The 23,467-nt window shown below is 44.3% G+C and overlaps 1 protein-coding gene across 1 annotated transcript in view; it reads left to right on the top strand.

Moving 5' to 3' along the window:
• The window catches only part of LOC146812262 (putative sodium-coupled neutral amino acid transporter 8), a 332,163-nt gene that overhangs the window by 254,615 nt on the left and 54,081 nt on the right, over nt 1-23,467 (top strand). The gene's annotated exons all lie outside the window — the stretch shown is intronic.

Raw genomic sequence — 23,467 nt, 5'->3', positions numbered from 1 at the left:
GCACTGCGGGAAGCTTGGCAGGGGGACCTGGGTGGCTTACAGGATGATTATTAGATGGAAGCCATCCAGAGCCTGTGCGAGGTATTAATTTGAGTTGGGTTTCATTTGGTCCAACTTATTATTTTACGTAGACCCTACTACTCAAGAAGATGATTAGCCACAACAGGGAGGACTCCCTAATTAACATGTCTTAGGGGGTGTGTACAGGAGGGTACATTCTTTCACATGCTGTGGAACTGCCTGGTAATACTGCAGTTCTGGAGAGGGGTCACTGGTGTCATGTCCCCTGTGACATTGCATAAGATCCCCTTAGACACAAAGTGACCCCTATTGGCGGTGTCAGGGGAGGAATTTTAGCTTACATATGAGAAATTCTGGCTGTTACTGGCTGCAGGGGTGGCCAAAAGACATATTGCGAGGAAATGGGAAAGCGCTGCTCCACCAGGGCTCACGGAATGGAAGTCTGACCATCATTGGTGGCAGAGAGTGAAAAAGGTAGTTATTAGAGTAGGGGATGCCCCAAGAAGTGGGAAACGGTGTGGGGAGCCTGGCCGGAATATAGGGGCTAGTGATGGGTGGGAAAAATGCTTTAAGGGTTTGCTGATTACTTATGCTCGAAGGGAGGTTAACTGCCATCTAGAGTGTGATGGACCGTAAAAGTGTCTTTATGGACTGCAACCAGAGTCATGCTTTTGAATGTTGCCTCTTTTTAAACTGCCATGTATGCACCATGATATTTAATGTCTTGATGGTAAGCACTGTATGATGAGCATGGTTTCAATAAAAAGATGTTAGAAATAAAGAAAGAAGTGGTGTATATCAGAATGAACATTCGGAATTCACCTTCAGCGATCAGTCCATGAAGGAGTAGAGTGTAAGCTGGGGCTAAAACATCATAACTGGGGTCAGCCCACTCTTGCTTCTCAAATTCATTTATTGGCCAATGGTTCCTGAGGGTTGCATTAATTCAGTTTTTACAGTATAATACATTAATTACTACAGCCTCCTCTTGAAACCACATGCAATAAATATTTGTATTGGACTGTGTCCCACTCTTCAATCTATTATATGTCAGAAAATAATTCTATTGATTATTAAAACTTCAATGCCCGGCTGGGCATTGTACGAGCAATATAGAGCCGATTCTGGTCTATATTTATTGCATGTTGTATTGTTTTTGAAGGACCTTTTGTTTTTTAAATAAGTACGTACCCTGGGTCCTTCCTACCTTACGGGTTTCCCCTTGTCAAGCACTAATATCCTCTTGAAACCACTGCATGAAAATGTATCAAGAATATTGTTGGAATCCTGAAGGACATTGCTAAGTCTTTCAAGAAAAGTTGTCCTAGATGTGTCTTCTGTAAAATGATATCCCACTCTGGAGGCAGAATTGTTTGATTAGTGTTCACGCACATGGGGCAGGTGGTCATTGAAATGGTACATGCCTTTATTTCACAGTGTCTGAGAGGGGATTGGAAATTCATGTATATAATGAAGAAAACTGGAAATAGTAGAATAGGAGGGAACGATTTATTTCAGTACATGGTATTAGGCATAGGACAAGAGGGAATCCTCGATTAGACCCAGTTTATTCATATTTTTTAGGTACAGCCTAGGCAGCGCATGCACTGTCTCTTTGGGACATGCTGAATTCACTCTGTGGGCTTACAGCCCTCCCATTGCCTTTTATTCGGCCCTTCAATTGTTGTTCACTAATATTTGTTTGCTAGTGGCTAATCCTTCCTCTCTTTCCCTCGTTTTTGTGTTTGGGTTCCTCCCACATAGCACCTCCCTAATACTGTTAACATTATGCCTCTGTATTTGCATTCATTTGGGGAACTTTTTGTTTTTGATTCCTGCACGTGTCACTGTTTGCCTGTCATCAGTGGTTCATCTTTGGTGCCCGACACTTAATTTCACCATCCCATTCAAACACAGAGATGAAATGTCAGATGCTTCAGACACTGTTTGTGAAATAGCCTCTTTAATTTTCTCTGACTTCAAAGTGCAAGGATTTCCCCCAAACCCGTTCCTGATCACTGCTTATTGCTTTAATGAGCCTCGGTCACTGGACCTTCACCAGGCCAACCTTTCAGCACAGTTATGGGGAAAGCTTGGGCAACTCCAGTCACATTTTCTCTGACGCTTGTTTATATATTGTGAATTCGAGCAACCCAAAGGTGTTGGAGAGCTTTTCATGAGCACTAGTTACATTACACAATGTCAAAATCATTTTTGGGGGTATTTTAATCAAGCGAAAGCTTGACTGACCCAAAGGTATTGAAATGCTTTACAAAAGTGCCAGTTAGATTACACAAGGTCAAATTAATCTTTTTATTTTTAGGTGCGTGGAGATTACATGATGCGACATGCGCCCGTTTATTAATTATTTCCCCTCTATCTGACAAATGAGAACAGCCTGCATCTATCCCTCCTCCCATGTCGCTACTTGATTACCCCACTCCCTCTTCCTGTCATCGTTGTCCTTCCTGAGATCTAATTTCAGAGCAAATTCACAGCAGGTCCTCAGGGACTGGCCGTCATTTTATAGTTCTATAATGTAAACTCAAGTGACCTGAAGGTGTTGGAGTGCTTTACATGAGCACTACTTACATTACACAAGGTCAGATTAATTTTTGGGTGCAATTATAAAGAGTGCGAGCTCAACTGACGCAAAGGTATTGGAACGCTTTACAAAAGCGCCGGTTTCATTACACAAGGTCGGGTAAACTTATTGGTTTTTAGGTGTGCGGAGATTAAGTGATGCCGATGCAGTCCCGGTTTATTCGTTATGTCCCCTCCACCTGACAAATAGGAGCATTTTGTTGTTGTTGCTATGTCCAGTGATCCTATACCCGGAGGCTGGAACAGAGGGCGGGCTTGCTAGCCTGAGGGAGGAGGGATGTGACGTCTCCATCATTGGAAAGTACTTCACTGCTTTTTTCCATAGGCTGTTCAATGCTCTAATGATGCAGCCGCACACAGAATGTTATAGTGCTGTTGACTTGCACTGAGGCACTTGTCTTTCTGTCTGTCCGATAAAAAGCCTTGAATGTCCATAAATGTTTCCTGAGGCAAGCATGCCTTCCTGAATTGCATTGTATGTGCCTGACCCAGCGTGCATTAATTGTATAGCTCTTCAATCCCAATCTTCAATCTCTGGCGGTCACACTATCAAAGGTGGGGATGCCAAATGCCAAATACCAAAGCTGCTTAGTCTTGATTCCACCTCATGCCTGTTTAATCCACCACCCAACACTGCCTAACTCTTTATTTCACTCTTTCAGGTTTTTTCTCAAACCTGCTTTCTCCCTTTGCCCCTGTTTTCCAGCTTTCTCTTTTCCCTTCTTTCCCATTTTGTATTTTTCCATCTCTTGCTCTGGATCGAAGTTTTTTGAGGAAAAATAAGTGCTGGTTCCCAAAAATGAGTGCAGGTGGATCCCACCTGCAGCCCAAGGCTCAAATGAAGCCCTGGTTATGGGGCGACAACAGATACAGTGAGTGGTGCAAAATTGAGATGATGGTGTTCAGGTGCCGGCTGTAGAATTATTTTAGGCTAATAAACACTGATTCACACATTTATTACAATATTGTGAAGATGTTCTTGTCAGAGTAGAGCATGACTGGCTTGAGACAATTATGAATAATTACAATTGTTGACCCTTTTAACCTGGGTATTTGCACACCTCATTGTCTGAGCTTTTTTCCAAAAGAAAATCAGCATTACGTTGTTTAAACACATATATTGGATTGGACTCTGTGTACCCACTATGTGTTTTTTTACTTGTTCATGGCTGAGTATTGGAGAAATCCTGTGTCAAGATATAGCTCAGAGCAGCTTGGATATTCCATGAAAAATGCAGTGATATTTTCATTATCAGAAGCAAATTTTCTCGTAATTTACTTGCATTTTTCAAATGGACAAACCGAAATCCTGTTACACATACCAAGGAAATGTTGCTCTGAATGTTTTCTGTTTGACAATACAAAAAAATGCATGGGTGTGCTTAGGGATGTAGTCTGCAAAATCAATTGTATATTATTAGCAGAGTTCACTAAATTGTGTCACGGTCTATGATGCACTGGCCATTTCATGACCTATCAAACTCTGGACTATTTAGAAAGCATAAAAGCCATATATTTTCTAAATCTGTACAGCCTAAGGAATATATTGGTGCAAGAAAGACCTCATTTTCCCTTTGTTGCCCTCGCTGCTGGCTGGTGGGACACTGAACATGTTTGCCAACTTTTAGCAATGGCATTTATTCTTTCCAAACATAGTAACATAGTAATTGCTCCAGTCTCCCTTGTGCTGGAACATATACGAACAAAACCTTTCTATACAAACCAGGTTCAGTGCATTGTGGAAATTTGACAAGCAACTGCACATATAATTTCTCTTTAGGCTGCCTATCTTTTAGCTGCCGGTATCATCCCTGGGCTGTATGGGAACCTACCTTTTGTGTATTTCATGTACCGCCCTAAGTGGCATGGGTATGCCAAGATGTGGGCCCAAATCTCACTGTGTCACTGGAACAAAGCTGTACCCGCCTGATGAGCCCGTAACTAGGGCCAAACTGGTCTTGGGTTGCTTGTGTTCTGGTTCAGGGAGGACCTGACTTGGCAGTTCTGGCTGGACTGTTATCATGAGGAGCAGGGTTAAGACTGATTTGCATATGGCTGTGTCCAAACTGAGATTGCAAAGTGAGCAAAAGAACAATGGGTTGGGATGCTACCAAACATTTGGCAGTGGTTAGACAAATTGCAACCATTCCTTCCATCACCTTTTGTGTGTTTCATGGGAACCTACCACAGCCATATTTTCTGACATTTAGACATTGTTAGGCTTCTATCTCATGTCAGGCTGCTCTTGCTGTGATTGGCTAGTCTGGGCAATGTGGTGAACTAGATAATTTGATTTTCAGCATTTTTGTCACCAAAACATGGTAGTTTCATCAGTCTTCCTCGCACATGAACATAGCCCAACCAAAGCTTGATACAAATGTCATCTGGGTGTGGGGTTAGCAAAAGTGTGGGTTTTCCTTGGGTTTGAGCAATGAACCACAAACTTGACCCAAGGGAATTTTTTTGATGGGGGGAAGATTCCTTGGGGATGTTTGTACTGTTTTGGCCTGGGGATAAAAGGCACCCTGGAGAAGACATTTCTGAAAACTAGAGACCCAGGGACATGTGCACGGTGATGTGGCTTGCTTGAGCTTCCATCACATTTTATTACACAGAACACAAAAAATATCAAAGTATGGGTAAAGATCCTGGTTTACTCACTTTTGTGTGGGGAAAACATCCAAGACATCAGGTAAATGACAAAAGTCTAAGTTTGCAAGGTGTCCACATTTGGTCCAATAAAAACAGTCATATGTATGGATGAGCCTGTTTCATGGGACAGGAATAGTCACACATTTTGACCGTGTGAAGACCACATGGACCCTTTATTGACTTCACACAATCACAGATTGTGTCTGTTTCTTTCATTAACAATAGGGCCACCTGCACAAGTGCTGTTTTATTGGAATGAGTGTTTGGACACTAGGTGCTGTACCTCACAAAATGCAGAACATTCTGTCACAGAATTGTGAGGTAAATCTTTTTGTTGTTGTTGTTGTTAGATCAATGGTTACCCTTAGCAGGATATGGGTAGAAAAAGGGGTGTCATCCATGCAAGCCAGACCAGCCAAGACTAGTGTTAAGAAATGTCTGAGGTCAATAGGGTTTCCTATGTTGAGGCCCAGATGTGGGTGTCTACCCCAACAAGGAGCAAACTGCTGTTTGGATTTTTTCTTAGCCTAAGAAGAAATTCAAACCGCGCCCGTCTCCTCTTTGGGGCACAGTCATGTGTTGGCTGCTAAAGAAATTGCGACTAAAGCAAATATTTCAAATGAAGCGCACATGCAGCAAGTGAATTTTCATAACACAACTCGAATGGAGGTTTTGATTTACTGAGCTTCAAAGGAATTTCCCTTTCTGTCTGGAGAATAGAGAGTTACTTGCATACATAAAATCATGATGTTAATTTGAATTGAAGGCAACCATGCAAGTACTTGCAATGGAGTTGCATGATTGTTACTTACAAGCCTTAATCTTTTTATTTGGAAATATGATAAGTGGCCCAGCGTAAGATTGTTCATCTTGGAGACCTTCTGTGGATCTGGTTACTAGTTGGCATGTGGTTTACACCATCTGGAAGAACCAGCTTGTGGTCTTGTTAGTCACTCATAGTGAACCAATTCTCGGCTTCTCCCAACATCACAAATGAGACAACCCTGAGCTGCTCCTGACTGTCGGCTTGTCTGTGTTGCTCTACTTTGGGCCCGATTACCATGCCATTTGGAAACTGTCCTGAACAAATCAGTTCCGGACTAGTTTCCAAATGAATCGGGTCCTGTGAATCAGGACGACTGAGTACCATATCTCCCAACATCGTTCGGTCAGACTCACATTGACTTCAGTGGGAGCCTGTGTTTCGAACACAAACACAGGCTCCCATTGAAAAAAGGGGCGGTTGGGGTAAACCTTGCACCCTGTGGAGGGCACCCCATGGTGCCTACCACATTGTGCTTGGTTGGGAAGAGGGGTCCTTTGGGTACCCCCATGGGCCACATTTGGATGCCTCCAGGTGAAGGGGGGCCTGCAACGGACCCCAAAGACAGATTTCGCCAGCTGGTTCGTCTCTGGCAGATCGGAACGGCTGTGCGAATCGTTCTTCATAATCGCTCATCCGGAAACCGTGTCCCTATAGCGCAAGGTTCCCAGCTGCCCATCATGCGAACCGAACCCTGAACCGCTGAGAAAATCTTCAGTGAAAAATTACAGAGTCCTGGTTTTAGTTTTCACCTCCACTGGAGCAGTTTAAACAAATATAGGTATTTTCTGCCTATTTTTTATAAAGTTTGCTAGCAAGTACCTATGCAATACATTTGATTAAAAGAAGATGGGGAGGGTGGCAGGGTCACCTCTATGCAGCAAACCCCAATTTGGTGTGGAAATAGCAGACACAAGACCCACAGCAACAGAACTACACCATTCTATTCCATTAAATATTGCATGTAGATGCAATCGTGCAGCTGAATTTGTGTTAAAGGGAATAAAGGCAGAGTTGATGAGGCCTCCTTGGCGCCCCACACCTCTGCTAATCTATCTTGTCTATGCCTTTGTAGTGTATATCACAGCTTCTGTGGAGGAGTGACCTAGAAATGCCTTTCTTCCCATATGTGAGGAACATTTAAAAAGGAAAAATGTATATTACAGAAATATATGATCTAAAAATCTCCACACAAGATCGATTCAACCAGTGTGTCATTGGACATTAATTGTCTTCTGTCCAGGATAACAGCAAATCGTATCCTGATTAACAGTTATTCAATGGTTCTCATCTGTCTGAACTTATGTGGTGATCCTATTAGCTTATTGCCAAATTATTCTTAGTTCATTTGCTACAGTTGCACAAACTGATTTAGTGTATGCATGCACTGCTTATGTCCGTAGGGAATATTTTCCCTATTGTTAAAAAGTTGACTTCAACCTTCTGTGTTTGTTGAACTTGAGAGTGCTGGGTCATAGACGTCCTGTGCAGGTGGCACAGAGGGGGACCCATGAGTTTTCTCCCCGTGGGGAGAATTTGGGAACCTGTGGACCTTGAATGGTGCTTTCAATAGCACAATGATTGAAAGCAATTTGATCAAAATATAATTTCGCGGGCAGTTTTGAAGGCAGGGGCTGCTCCTCTTTAATGACGGAGGAGCGGCGCCCCACTGGCTCAGAGCAATAGAAAACTATTTTTTTTTTTTTTCAAAACAAAATTTATTTGTTTTATAGTGGTACAGAATTGGCAGCTGGCCAGGGTATCGAGGTACATAGTGCTGCATACTGGAGTGTACAAACATGGTGATTCAAAACAAACCATAAAAACAAAGTTATTAAAACGTGGCAGGACAAGGCATCGGGATCTTACCCCCCCACACTACTCGATTCCCAGTATTATATGCGCGTTATATAGCTGTATTTAAATTCAAAGACCAACATTATTACATCATTATTCTTGTTGTATGAGAGTATCCATAGATTTCACCTCAGGTAATTCAATGCCCCTGTAGGTAGCCCAGCGCTGACAGATCTTACGATGTTCCAGTGGGCATCATCTAGCCTTAAATACCGCTATTTCCATCCCCATACATCATAGAGCTTTTTCCACTTCCCCAGTGGCGGAGGGGTGCTACTCTTCCAGAATTGAGCGATGTCCCTCTTAGCAAGTATGAGACCAGTAAAAAGCAAATGCTGTTTATACCTGTTGCCACCAATGCCGTCAGTACTATGTAATAAAATGATTTTGGGATCAACGGGGATCCTCCATTAAAGGACCTCACCCAGGCAGGCCAACATTTTTCCCCAGTAGGGCTGGATAACTGGGCAAGCCCACACCGTATGTAGGAAGGTATGCATCTCCTGTGTACATTGCAGGCACTCTGAGGCTGGTATTGCTCCCATACGCCAAAGGCGGTGACAAGTGTAGTAGGCCCTGTGCAGAAACTTGAACTGAATCAGGCAATAGCAAGACGCAATCGCAGCATTGCGAGGGCTCGCCAGTGCTTCGGTCCAATCATCGTCTGTTCGATCTGGAATGTTGTTGACCCTGTTTTGACGATGTGTGTCTAATGTGTTATTATTGGTGGTTATAGTTTGATATATCTGCATGATTTTGTGGGCACCGATATCTCCCATTAACAATCACCCCTCCATTGAGTGGAATTCTGGGAGTTCACCCAATGTTGCTATGTATGGGGAGTGGGCATGTCTTAATTAGAGATACTTAATTGATTTTGATGAAGGTGAAAGTCTTCCTGTAATTGAAAGGATTTTAAAACACCTCCCTTCATGATGTCCCAAAGTGTGGATATGCCTATAAGGTCCCATGACCGAAAGCCTGATAGTAACGCAACTTGTTGGAGATCTACACCCCGCCACAACAGGGTTGTTTGTGTCAGTCACCCAGCCCACCCCATCGGGCTGATGACTCGCCTCCACAGCCGAATAGCAACTTTCGTGGGTTGGGGCCAAGTGGTCTATCCAACAATGGCTATATAGCATGTCAAGCAATGTGTGGTCCCCCAGAATTATTCTATCAACAGCATAAGCTGGATCTGTTTGGGAGCAGTACCACCAGTCATTTATATTGAGGCGATGGGAGGCAGCGTAGTAGGCGAAGATATCGGATGCCGCAATCCCACCACAGTAGGTGGATTGGGTACACGTCCGCAGTGTGACACGTACAGCCCCTCCATCCCATAAGAGCGTACTGAGGAATGAGTTAACCTGTGTGAAACATGATTGGGGAATGTCGTATGGGCAGTCTTGTCACACCCAGAATGCCAATGGCTCGATAGCAAGTGCAATGAAAGTGGTGACATAGGCCACCCCTGCCATGTACCCCTGTGGATGTGAAATGGGCCCGACTCCACTCCAGTGATGTGTATGGAAGTTGATATGTCTGAGTATAAGAGGCGTATACTACGGGGGCCAATGTTTAAAGCCAATAACAGAAGAAATAGGTAATCCCAGTTTAACGAATCAAAGGCCTTATCAATGTCGATGAAGATAGCCGCAGGGCGTTCCAGCCTTGGTACCATGGTAAGGGCATTGTATACTCGTCTAATGTTGTGACGAGTGGAGCGTTGTGGCATGAAGCCAGATCGGTCAGGGTGGACCAGTTCAGTGATGTGATGTAACAGTTAGTTGGCCAGGATCTCACCTAAGAGTTTTTCCTCAAAGTTTATTAGCGAAATGGCGCGACGTGACAATGGATCTTCTGGAGGGAGACCCGGCTTGAGGAAAACAACCATCTCCGCAAGCTTACAATCCGGTGGAAGAATCCCCAGCTCTAAGGACTCCTGCAGTGCTTCCAAGAGGGGAGGGCCCATCTGGGAGACACAACATCTGAAATATTCGCTAGGGAAACCATTGGGACCCAGGGACCGACATGGGTGAATATCATGTAAGGCTACAGTAACCTCCTCTAAAGGTAATGGCATCAAATTGGTCATGCACCTCATCCAACAATTGCTTTGTGGGTATATCCCACAGGAATTCTTGTATCAAATCTGGGAATAGACTTGGCCTGTGCTGATAGAGGTCAGAGTAGTATGTGGCGAATGCTTGAACCACCATGTGGGAGCAAGTATGAAGTGTGCCATCCATGCCCCGGAGTAAAGGCATAGGGGTCGGTGCATTGTGGACCTGTCATAGCCAATGAAGAGTCTTACTCGATTTGTCCCCCCACTGATGTATTTGATGCTGCGTTGCCTGCCACTCCAATTGTGCCTCATTAGTAAGTAGCTGTTGGATCTGTTGTTGGATCAAGAGAAGCTGTCTGTGGGCTAACGTGCCACCATTCCTCTGCATTGCCTCCTCTAATCCCCATTGTTGTGTTTCTAATTCTACGATCTGGGCTAGCATAACCGCTTTAGTCCTGTACGATAGCTTATGTCGACGCCCCGTATTGTGGGCTTGAGGGCTTCCCACAGTATTACCATGGAAGTAGTGGACCCAGTGTTGGAGGAGAAATACTCAGTAATGGCTTGGTGGAGGGTTGATGTGTATTTCTTCGGGTGTCTCAAGTGCCATGGTGACATCCGCCAGCGAGGGCGAGATTGTGAAGGTCCCATATGAAGCTTAATGGTCACCGGGGAATGATCAGAAAGGACCCATGGAAGAATAGAGGTAGATGCAGCCATGTGGATATGCCGTGATGAGAGAAAGATGTAGTCCAACCGCGAGAGGGAGCCATGTGTGGATGAGAGAAAAGTGTACTCTGTAGTTGTCTGGTGATACACCCTCCAGACGTCAGACTAACCCAGGGAAGAGGCCAAGAGGCAGAGATTGGAATCCTGCTCAGTGCGCTTTTGGTCTCCGGGGCTCCGCCTGTCGGTTTGGTACATTGTGTCATTCCAGTCACCCCATCACCAATAGTCCCTCAGGTAAGCTTCCCCATAGACCCATGACCCGCTCAATGAAAGTATGTCTGAGGGGGGGGTGTCATAAAAACTACCAGAGTATAATGAACTCGCCATATAGTGTGCCGGCAATTACGGTGTATCGTCCGCCTGAGTCCAACCAGGTTTGTGTGCATCTAAAAGGAATCCTTTGATGAACGAGGATGGCCATACCCTGTGAACCTCTGACAAAACTGGAATGGTAGACTTTGTTAAATCCATAGCGCGCTAAGACTAGGGCCCTGTTGCCTATCATGTGGGCCTTATGCAACAGCAAGATGTTGACCTCTAATCTTTTGGCCTGTTTTAGCACAGCGCTCCGTTTAATCCGATCTAGCATTCCCCGCTCATTCCAAGTCATGACCTGAATCTCATTGGGGTAAGCCCAAAGACCCCCTCCCCACCCCTATACTTAGAAGAAAAAAAAAAGTACCTGTCGTGATGGGGGCGAGTCCTGAACCCCAACGAAGGGTCCAGGAGGCCCAATGCCAATGGAGCCCTAAAAACCACATCCCCCAATTGACTGTTGTCTTCGAGCGTAAGTGAGACATTAAAAGGCCTCACCATGGCCCATGTTCCCTTGTGCATCAGACGCCCATACAGCCAATATATAAGACTACACTCTACCACTGGAGACAAAAACAATACAGGGTACAGCGGAGAGAGATCTAGAAAAACAGGCAAGGAGAAATACATTAGTTAAAGGCAACTAATTTGAGTCCTCTCCCTGGATCTGGGAATGCCAATTTGATCGCAGACGATGTCGCCACTTGGATGGATCCATCTTTGGGCTGCTCTGCCTGGCACCCTGTGAGGAAGCGGATTCTTGTGGAGCTGGGGAGTACAGCTTGAGTGTAATAATTTTCATTAGTCCACTAGAAGATCTCTTCCGGGGTGTCAAAGAAGAGCGTTTTAGAGTTGTATATGACTTGTATCCGTGTAGGTTATAATAGTATATATTGAATGTTATGGTCTCTCAGTCTGCTTGGCAGCCATAAAGGACTGACTTCGTTGCTGCACAAGCCAGGTATAGTCTGGGAATATCATTGTTTTGCGAGTCATAGGCAATTACTCCTTGTATTTTGGAGCGAACTGCAAAATTGCATCTCTGTCCATATAGTTGAGCAGCCTGGCAATAAATGGACGGGGTCTCTCACCCAGGGAAGGCTGCACCTCCAGGGCCCTGTGGGCTCGCTCCACCACGAAGCAGGAAGAGAGAGAACCCTCTGGCATCACCAAACGCAGCCATTGTGTAATGAATTGTCGCCGAGGCTCCTTCACAGTTCTCAGGAAAGCCCACGGAGCACAAGTTGTTGCATCTCGCATGGCCCTCCGCATCTCCAGCTCTTGTAGCAAGGTCTTGTGTGATTACCATTAGACGATTTACTTGCTTATGGAGGGTTGTGACTGTGTCTTCTACCACAGTGACACAGGATTCAGCTTCAGCTTCAGTGATACAGTCGCCCGCCTTGCAACGATCCTGGCAAATGAAGGAAACCTCTGTATCCACCGCTCTGATTTTGGCCTTGAGCTCATCTTGGGACTGTGTAATCGCCGCCAGTCAAGCTGCATTATCTGGCACTGGAGCAGGAGCTGAGCCCCCCACCTCTGCGCCAGTGGAGGCAGTCGTGAATTGATCCAGTGTGCTCTGTTGAGTAAGTTGGTGCTTTGTCTTTAGCCAAAGGTGACTAGAGTGGGTGCAGCAGATGGCGATCCCTAATCGACACTGTCCTACGGGGACAGGGGTGGAAGTCCCCGGGAGTTGGCCCTCACGGAACCAGCCTATCCAGAGCAGCAAGCCGCACTGGGGATTCCAAGGCTGCTTCTGCCACTCACGAACCGATTGCAGACAGCCCCTCTAAGAGGAACTCTCCCACCGGACCGCCAACACCCGGAGCCCATCCACCCCACCGATCATGGCAAGCCAAGGGGATATTCACATTCCGGGCAGCCACCAAGACGATTCCGATTGTATAGTGAGTCCAAGTAGATCTTTGATGGCCCAGCTGGCCTAGGGCCACTCTTCTCTCCACCGCCGCTGCAGCGGCACCCGTTGTACATCCCCCTGGGCTACAATGAGATTTGGTTGACCAGAGGCCAGCAATAGGCACCGCAACACAATGGACCCCCCCCTTTTCTGGTACTTCAGTACTCAAAGCTTGGTGGCGTTCACTGCAAACTCCACTTACGATCAGGGATCGCCATTGCCCAATCAGCTCTTGGTCTCCAGCCCCAGGATGCTGCAATGCTTCATCAGTGACACCCGGAGAGTGCCTCCATGCAAATTATGTCCCCGCAGCAGCAGTCCCACACCAAGGCCCTATTGTTCACCTCTGAGGGGGGAGGGCCTCGCTGACCCGAGTCATAGCTCCACAGCAGTCCACGTCCACCTCCAGGCCTATATGGCAAGTACTGCCATAGAACTGTCACACCGTGCATGGTGGCATGACTGGACCAATGCTATATTGGAGCCCCCCTAAAGGGCCTAGACTGTACCGTTCCATCCCATGGGGCAATCCGGCCGAGATAAGGAGGGGGGAGGGGCGGCACACAGCCGCAACCTCCAGGCCCAGGTCCAGAACATGGGCGGAATGGCAGCGTGCTCTCCAGCCTCCACACCTCCCAAGGTCATTAGATCCTCGGTTTTATCAAAGGCGCCCCCCCGCCAGGGCACCGGGTCTCACCGTGAGCTGCAGTGCATGCAGCACTCACCGCAGACTCAGGTGTCAGGCTGCCCGGAGGCTCTCTGCTGAGATTCTCTGAGGCTCAGCCCCAGGCCGGCCTCTAGTTTGCCACAGGTCTGGTCACCACAGCTTCACACGGACCAGCCGATCAGGTCCTAGGCTCTCCAGCAGCGCCGTAGCCACCGCGCACACATCTTCACTTTGCAGGCACTGCGGTTAGGCAGCACTGGAGGTCCTCCATCGCCGTCCTCCGGGGCCCGACCCGACTCTGGTGAGGGGACCCATGGATTGGGCTACAGCAGTGTCACCCAGCCTCTGAATAAAGCCCCAAGCACTCCAGCAGCATGAAGCGCTCCACGCCAGGCCCAATGTTGCTGCAGTGATTTGTCAGCGTCCCTTGGAGCAGATGCATGGCAGTGCACCCAGGAATCCCTGCACCCCATCTCCAGTGCCTTTCAGGGTGAGTCGGAACAACTGAAATCGGGAACTGATAAGGATGATGACAGATACTGGATGTGGTGGGCCGGAGAACTTTACAGGGTGTCCGCCATGTTGGCTCGCTTGGCCACTCCCCCCTCTATTGTTTCATTTTTAGGCAGCTGGTTCAACTAGCGTGTGCAGGGAGTTGGGGTGCTGGGACATGAGAGGGAGGAGGAATGCTATGTGCACTCTCCAAGTGCGTATTTGTGTTTGGCTGGCCGTCTCAGCCGGGTTAGAGAAACACCACAGACTCACTGTGTCTGAGCGAGCAGCTTTTCAGCCTGCTCAGGCCAATCCCTGGGCTGCTCGCATAGCATGAGAGCAGGGCGCGGATTTGACAGGGAGTCTGATGCAGCCCCAGTGCCTGCTGGGACAAAGAAGAATGACACAACCAGGCGTGATACGGGACGTGGCCGGGAGCTCAAAGTAACTGTGATATTAGTTGTTGTCTTGTTCATGCACACATTTAGAACCAGAATATAGAATTGTAATTAATATTCCCTTAAAGAATGCTTGTATTAGAATACCTGGGTTAGATTCAATACTGGTCAGTTGATTCTGGCTGTTGGTGGATGAGGTGCAATAAACCTTTATAGCACACTAGAAAGGAAGATGTGGGGGGTCCAAGGGAATAAATATTTAAAGACCTGACAGAAGTTTTTCCCAATAAACATTCACTATAAACACAGTAAACTTCTCGGGTCTAGACAAGCTCAAAGCGTAGGCACAAAGAAAAGAATGATAAAGTAAATCAGTGTCTCAATAACAACAACCTAATAGGGGAGCAATCCCTTTATAGGATGAATGCCCTCACTCACCAGAGGTGACATGCTTCATCATTTGGGCTTTCTCCTCCCAGTGGGAAAGCCTAGTCCCACTGAGGGCTACAACCACCTCTCTGAGAGGTGGGAGCTCAGGGATGTTTTCAATTGTGTGGAGAATCTGGATGCTAAAATCCCCAAGAGAAGCAATATAGTGATGTAAGGGTGCAGCGCAAAGAAAAATAAGTGAATGAGACGTGAAAATCTAAAACTGACTAGTGCAGATGAAAAGGAATTTTATTGACTCATCTGCACTGACAGGAATAAAAAACAGTGCAAAGCAGTATCTATTGAAAACTGCTTGATGGAAAAAAGGTCAACATGTTTCAGCCATCAACCATCTTATAAGTATGTCTGGCTTTCGTCAGGACCAAGGGAACAAAGCTGCTGCAGTGAAGTGAAAATACGAATAATGATAAAAGTAATTTTAGATACAAAACCAGTTATCCACCTGCGGATTCAGTATCACTGGAACTTGTCCAATTTGAAGGACAAGTGAGCCCACCTTAACCTGGTTACAACTCAGGGAAGGGAGCCCCGCTCTCTCCGTCGGTACTCCGTTGTAGTACAGAAATTGCAACCGGAGGTCAATACCCCTTACCTGCATACTTCTACTCCTCGTGTTCCTGCCTCTTTGTTATTGGAGAACACCACATTTCTTTGGCAACAAACGGGCAAGTTGTCCGCTCAACACCAGACACATTAATCACTCTGGAAACAAGTTTCCTCCTCCTGCGGCTGTCTGTGATTTTTGAAGAGAAGTTCATTCTTCTCCAGTGGCTGATCATCGTATTTGTCTATAGGCGTGAAGGTCGTACTGAGGAATTTCTCTGAAATGTGCGGTGAGGACAGAGGGTGGCGTGTGTTGTGAAACGCGTATGCGTTTCAACACTTCAATTTAAGGAGAAGCTAGGCCGCATCGGCAAGAACTTTCTTGCGTTCCAGCTAGTTGGAAGCTAATGACGTAGTTGGTTGTCATTTCAGCTTCGCTGTGATTGGATACGCTCCGTGCGTCACAACGCAAGACATCCATTTTGAGTTCCAGTCTCAACCAATCGGACGTTTAGACGTCACATAAAGCATCCATTTTGCTTAGTTGGGCTTCCACCGATGTACTAACATAGGAACATGGTATTAAGCGTAACGTCCGTGATTGCTTACGTATCGGTCCTGACCACTTGAAAGCGGGGATTATTTTCTTCAGTTACTCGCAATATTGGAACACGGCAATACAAGCAATGTACCTTCCCTGTCATTTAACACGGGGATTATTTATTTATGGTACTCACCCTTGAATTGATTTCTTTGTGAGCCTGCATTAAGAGCCAGCGTCTTCGGTGACTGGCACACCTTTGACAAAAGGAGGTATCAAATATATTCAAACAGACAGTAGATCTTCCCTTTGGTACTTCATGTGCAGAATTTATTGTTTTTATCTTATAAATGTAATTTTCTATTGAGGGAGAAAATAAGTTCATTCTGAAAACCATTTTTTTTTAAATTCTCTTTTAAAAGTGCTTGCAGTGTGAAATTATTGCATTATGCATAATGTAACTCAACCTCCTTCCTTTTTAACTAGTCCAGGTGAACCGAATGTGAAATGGCAGAAATGGAAAAAGATATTTGTAAATTATGCCAGAGTTTGTGGTACCAATTTAAGTGCTGAACGTAAACATTCGTTATTGTTGCACTGTCTTAGTGCAGCTGAACAAAGGAATCTCAATGAGTATGAAATATGTATTTTACAGCTAGATCGTCATTATCTTCCATGGTTAAGTACAATAATGGGAAGGTATCACTTTGGTCTTCGTGAACAGAAAAAAGATGAATCAGTTGAAGAATTTGTATCCGCTCTAAGGAAACTAGCATCATCTTGCAAGTTTGGTCTTGCAGTAGAGGAGAGAATTAGAGATCAATTTGTTTTGAAGTGTGCACATGACAATATTAGAAAAGAACTATGGTTAAAAGATGAACCTCCTTTAGAGGAGGTTATAACAATTGCAAAACAAGTAGAACACATGATGAAATGTGTTGATGAACTTAATGGTGAGAAGAATAGACCTACCACAACTGAAACTAAAGTGGAAGAAGTTGTATGCCAGGTGCAGAAGAAAAACACGACGGACAAAGACAAAAATACTTCTTTGTCTCCTAGTACTGGTATCTCTACATATGGAGGAAAACCTACTTGTTTTATGTGTGGATATTTAAGACATCTTGCAAATGCTTCCTTCTGTCCTGCTTTACGTGTAGTGTGCAATACCTGTGGTCGGAAAGGTCATTTTGCCAAATGTTATAAAAGCAAAAGTTAATAGAGGTGATTTTCAATCACAAAAAATCAACCACAATTGAAAGTGATTACCTTTCAAGTTGATGGGCAAAGAGCATAATATCCTTCTCATATGGTGGGGATAGAAGGCATATTACTAAACTTTAAATTTGACTCATGTTCTCATTTAACAATGATAGGAGAGGATGTTTTTCGTCAATACTTTTATAGCCAAGTTAAGCTTGTCAAAAGTGACCTTTCTCCTTTAGGGTATGGGGGAATTCCAATTAAGATGTCAGGATATTTTTTAGCTACAATTAAGCTGTGTGGACGAATGATTGCAGAAAAAATATATGTGGCCAAACGTGGAGATTCTCTTCTAGGTTGGCCTCATCAACATTCACTTGGTGTACGTCTTAATCCCAATGCTTCACCACAAGTTCAGGTTCAAGAAGTGGATGATCCATCTTCTATGTTTGCTGAGCAATTCTCAGGTGTATTTAAAGACAGTCTTGGTGGTCTCAAAGGGTACAAACATCGCATTAAGCTAAGAGAAGGTGCAGCTCCTGTAGTTGCGAAAGTCAGGAGAATTCCTTTAAATGAAGAAGCTGGTGTTCAAAAAGCAATTGAGAGACTTGTAGATATGGGGGTCATTGAACCAGTGGAAACCACAGAGTGGTTGGCTCCCATAGTTGTAGCTAAGAAAGCCAGTGGAGAATTACGCCTCTGTATTGACTTGCGCTCCTTGAACAAAGACGTTATTGTAGACAAATTCCCTTTGTCAAATATTGATGAGATGGTAGGTACTTTGGTTGGCGCAAAATACTTCACTACTCTTGATTTGGCGTCTGCCTATCATCAGGTTGAGTTAGATGAATCCTCGCAAGAGTTAACGGCTTTTGTGACTCCCATGGGAACGCATACATTTTGTAGGATGCCATTTGGACTTATTTCAGCAGCTTCAGTGTTTCAGCGTATCATGTCAAGGATTCTCAGAGGACTTACAGGTGTCAAATGTTACCAAGATGATCTATTGATCTTTGGTAGCTCAATGCAGGAACACAACATTCGTGTCTGTGCAGTGTTGGAACAACTCCGGGAGGATGGTTTATCTCTTAGAAAGGATAAGTGTAAGTTTGGTGTGGAAGAGGTGAATTATCTTGGTAATAGAATAACTGGTCAAGGTGTTTTCCCTAAGAAAGAATTGGTTGATTCCATTGTTAAGATTTCTGAACCTGTCAATAAGGAAGAGCTTCTCTCTTTCTTAGGCATGGTTGAATTTTATAGTAAATTCATTCCAGACTATGCTGACAAAACTCAGTTTCAGGAGACTCACTGTGAAGAACGTAGCCTGTTATTGGTCAAGAGAGTGTATGGAAGAATTTGTTTCCACTAAAGATGAACTGAGAAAAGCTACATCTCTTCAAGCGTTTGTTCCTGGTGATCCTACATACATCATGACTGATGCTAGTGAAAAAGGATTAGGCGCAGTCTTACTTTAAAAGAAGGGTGGAAAAGATTGTTTAATTGCTTGTGCCTCCAGATGTCTTAGGGGGTCAGAACTTAACTATTCTGTTATAGAAAAAGAGTATTTGGCTATATTTTGGTCGTTAAGGAAATTTAAGAATCTGATTTGGGGCACAAAAGTGGGTGTGTTGTCTGACCGTAAGCCGCTAAAAGAAGTGTTTTCAAAAAAGGTCTTGATTCCATCTCGTCTAGAATTAAGAAATGGATAATCTCTCTTCAGGAAATTAATTTTGAAGTTGGGATATATTCCTGGTGTCATCAACAAATCCGCTGATTGTCTTTCCAGATTGGCTAATGTAAATGAATGTGTTGAAGATGATGTGTGCCAAGGTGATGTAATCAATGTATGTGAAATTACTGATGGTGCTGTCAGTGAAGTTGATTGGAAGTCTGAAAGAAAAGGATGATGAGATAAAGAAAGTGATGGGGTTGTTGACGAACAACAAACGTTTGGAGAAGCCTTGGGCTCTTGTTGGTGATAAACTCTCAGTTGTTGATGGTATGCTTGCTCGTGGCACAAAATTGATTCCTCCAGAGGGTATTAGGAGTAAACTACTCAATTTTGCTCACAATGGTCACATTGGAATAGTCAAGACAAAAGTGTTACTAAGGTTACAATTCTGGTGGCCTGGCATGGATTTAAATATTGAGAGGATGGTTCAAGAGTGTGTAGAATGTTGTGCTAAAGTCTTGAAGACCAAACAAATACCTATGGTTTGCAGGAAGTTGCCTAATCATCCTTGGGATGAAAATTCTATTGACATTGTTGGTCCTTTACATGGTGTGAGTGACACTCCTTATTTAATTGTTGTTTTGGATCTCTATTCCAGGTGGATTGAGGTGGGTGCTGTTAGAGAAATTGCCACTGAAGTTGTTATTAAATTCTTAGAGGAAGTTTTTAAGAGGGACAGCTTTCACAACAGTATTCTCTCTGACAATGGTCCGCAGTTCTGTTCAAATGAATGTAAATGTTTTTTAGATTACTGTGACATTGTTCATAAGAGAAGTGCCATTTATCACCCAGAAACTAATGGAGCTGTAGAAAGGGCCAATACAACTCTCAAAGAAAGCACACAACTTGCTAGGGCTAATGGTTTGAGTTGGAAAAATGCACTTCAGGACAGGATTACAGCTTACCGCATTTCTCCCCATTCGACTACTGGGAGATCTCCTTTTGAACTCTTTAAAGGTAGAATTCCCAATTCTAAATTGTGTCCTGGTTGGATGAAGTTAAATAAAGGCTTTGTTGACAACCAGATAAGAGATTGGAGGAAGAGAGAACTGGATAAACAGCTTAATTGGTAATTATATTTTGATGATAAAAAATGTGCTAAATTTCAGGAAGTAAAAGTAGGTGATCTTGTAAAGATTAAAGCTCCTGTTGGTTGTCGACCTTGGTCTAAATATTCTAATGTTGGACCTGTAGTTAAAATTTTCAAGAATGCTGTCAAGACCAGTGATGGGAGAGTGTGGAATAAGAGTTGTATAGTTGTGGTCAATTCTGATGTCCCTTTAACTGAAACACATGGTGATGACTATAACTCTTATTCCAAATTGTCTAGTACTCTGTCTTCTTCCACTGGACCTTCTAAGGCTCCAAGTTTCGTTAGAGAGAGGAGTCAAAGAGTGCGCAGACTTCCAGTGTATGTGAAAGATTATGTGTGATTTGTTTCACTTGTTTTTCATGCATATTTTTCTCTTGTTTTTTTATTTACTTGATCTATATATTATTTTCATATCATTTTTATTGTTAAGGAGGAAGATGTGTGATATTAGTTGTTGTCTTGTTCATGCACACACGTAGAACCAGAATATAGAATTGTACTTAATATTCTCTTAAAGAATGCTTGTATTAGAATACCTGTGTTAGATTCTATACTGGTCAGTTAATGCTGGCTGTTGGTGGATGAGGTGCAATAAACCTTACCTGCATACTTCTACTCATCGTGTTCCTACCTCTTTGTTATTTGAGAACACCACAGTAACTTTTCCTTTTTTTAAATTATTGAACTACCCCACCCCTGCGCTCCCCTACCACTTTTTGTAAGTGGTGGCCGCCTCTGTTTGAAGGGCCGTTCTTCTGGAGCTGCACTACGACTATCCTTTTTCAGAATGCTTACATAGTCATTCTATATTTCCAGCTCCCAATTTCCTTCATTTTCCCATGGATTTAGGGTCTCAGTTTCATGATGTGACTGATAATGTACTTGAATAGATAGAATTGGAATGTGACATGTTGCTCAGATCACAGAATATCAAACCTTATTTATTATTAAGACTGTGCCTCAGATTGCACCGACTTTATGGAGTAGGACAGCAAAGATACCTCTTAAAGATTCAGAAGTAATATATAGCCTTCTGGACACATTTTGTTCTTAGTGGTGTAGTTGTATGTAGTGATAATGTCACAAAAAATCTAACATTAGTTGATTAATTTCCTTTGTGAGTCATGAAATATCTGCCATATAGACCCTGGTACTTGAGAGAAATTCCAATAATGCCAGTGTAATTTATGAAATTTGCTTTATGCTTTTTATGTAAAGTATGGCAAAGTTATGCCATTACGCCACATGGTGTATTTGGGGGTCACTCAGGTAAAAAAATAAAATCCTATTGGGGGAGCATCAGAACGACAGGAACAGACATGAAGGACACAAGGGTCTCTTGTTCACGGCACTTTATTTGCTCAGTTTTTTTTGTGTAAAGTGCACTCGCATGTCAATTTTGAATGCGAATATGCACTTCGTGCCCAAAAATATAACATTGAGTGCCAGATATGTATTTTGTGTAATTATTCTGTAATTTTGCATAATTATACAAAAAGGAAATGTATGAAATTCGCGCACCCTTACCTGGCACTTAGTAAATGATCAACCCACAAAAGAGGACGGGAGAAATACTTGCACTAAGTGTGACTGCTGGCAATAGCTTGGGGTACCATTTCCCTGCCAGTAGAACAAAGCTACACCTGAATAAGGAGGCCCAATCAGGGCCTAGCCTAGTTGATTGGGCTGGACTGTTCCTATTGGAGTAGGGTAAAGACTGATTGACATATGGCAGGGCCAAACAGAGGTGGAATGGTGGGCAAAACAATGATGGGTTGGAATGCCACCCTGAACAGTTGCCAGTGACTAGACTTATTGAAAGCATTTCTCTCATCGTCTTTTGTGTGTTTAATGTACCACGTGAATGATGCCACAGTATCAATAATAATGACCTCCCCTCAACATAAATTAGCATTCAAATAGCAGCTTTTAAAATATTTTTGTAAATAAATATATTGTCTTTTAAAACATTAGCTTGTCCTATTGAGCAACTAAGCTTATCTTCTCCAAGCATCTGCTTGCTATTTTATGAACATTTTAATTGCAGTTAAACAAAATGGCATCCTGAGAAGACTCAAACTTATACCGGAATGATGGAACACAGCCATAAGAAAAAGCCTTGTAAATAAGGATGTATGTATATATTTTTATTAAAATAAAAAGGGCTTTTCTAACTCAACCATAACTAGGAGTGCAGCAGCCGGCTTCTAAAGCATAAACAAACCATAAAATGACTCTGCCAGGAACTTCTGACATTGACGGGTATGCTCAGACGTGAATCATGTACTCACTGTGCCACTGGAATCAAGCTATGCCTGGCTGATGAGCCTGGCAGTTCGGGCTGGTCTGTTTTCATTGGTGCAGGGTTAAAACTGATTTGCATATGGCTGGGTCCAGACTGAAGTGTCATGGTGGGCAAAAAAACATTCAATTGGGATGCAGCCTGAGAGATTGACTGTGGCTGAGTTTAATTCAAGCATTCAGCACAGTCCACAGCCCAGGCTCGTACGCTGTGCGAAACTTCGCTCCGCTTAAGCGAATCCGTACCAGGACAGCGCACCCTGGCGCTATGACATAGGACTTTGCTCTTCTCCGCCTGCTAGCCTTTTCATTGGACACCGTCCGCCGAGTTTGGGTCAGGACTGGGTCATATGGTTCAGGTGTCCAGTTATCGGCTACGGGGACGGTATCACGCCGGTCCCTGGGTGAGCATCAATGACCAAGGCGATCTCTGGGTCATGCAGTGCGGGGTGCTCTGGTATTCTCGCAAGAATCGTTGGATCGCAATCTCAGGGTCTGACTGCTCTGCCACTGCTATTCGAAGAATCTTGTTCAGAGTTCGCATGAAGCGCTCAGCTTCGTCGTTGGCCTGTGGCCATTGTGGGTGATGCGATGGTGTACCACTCCCAATCGAGTTAACAGGTCTTTAAATTCTCCTCCTTGGAATGGGGCCCATTGTCAGTCTTGATAACGTGTGGTAGTCCGAAAAGAGCAAATGTCTTTTCCAGCACTGGCTGCAGGTGGTTGAAAGATATGGACGGTGAGACTTCAACTATTGGTTACTTCGTGTAACTGTCGACCAGGACAGCGGTTACTTGTCAATCTGGGAAACTCCCAAAGTCTAGGCTCACCCATGCTGGTGAGCTGGCAGGCTCAGCAGTTCCTGACTACTGTATCCACGGCTGCTTCCAGGCCAGGGAACCACATCTTCTCTCTCATTCTCGACTTCATCCTCACTGTCCCTTGATGACCTTCGTGTGCTAGAATGGTCGCTTACTCTTGGAGACTAGCTGAAATGATGATTTGCGATCCCCTTAGCACTACGCCTCTTGCAGTGGCACACAGCTCATTTCGGACT

This window comes from Triturus cristatus, chromosome 7 (assembly GCF_964204655.1).
Source record: "Triturus cristatus chromosome 7, aTriCri1.1, whole genome shotgun sequence".
In the NCBI taxonomy this organism is placed as follows: Eukaryota; Metazoa; Chordata; class Amphibia; order Caudata; family Salamandridae; genus Triturus; species Triturus cristatus.
This window is presented reverse-complemented; position numbering and strand designations above follow the sequence as displayed.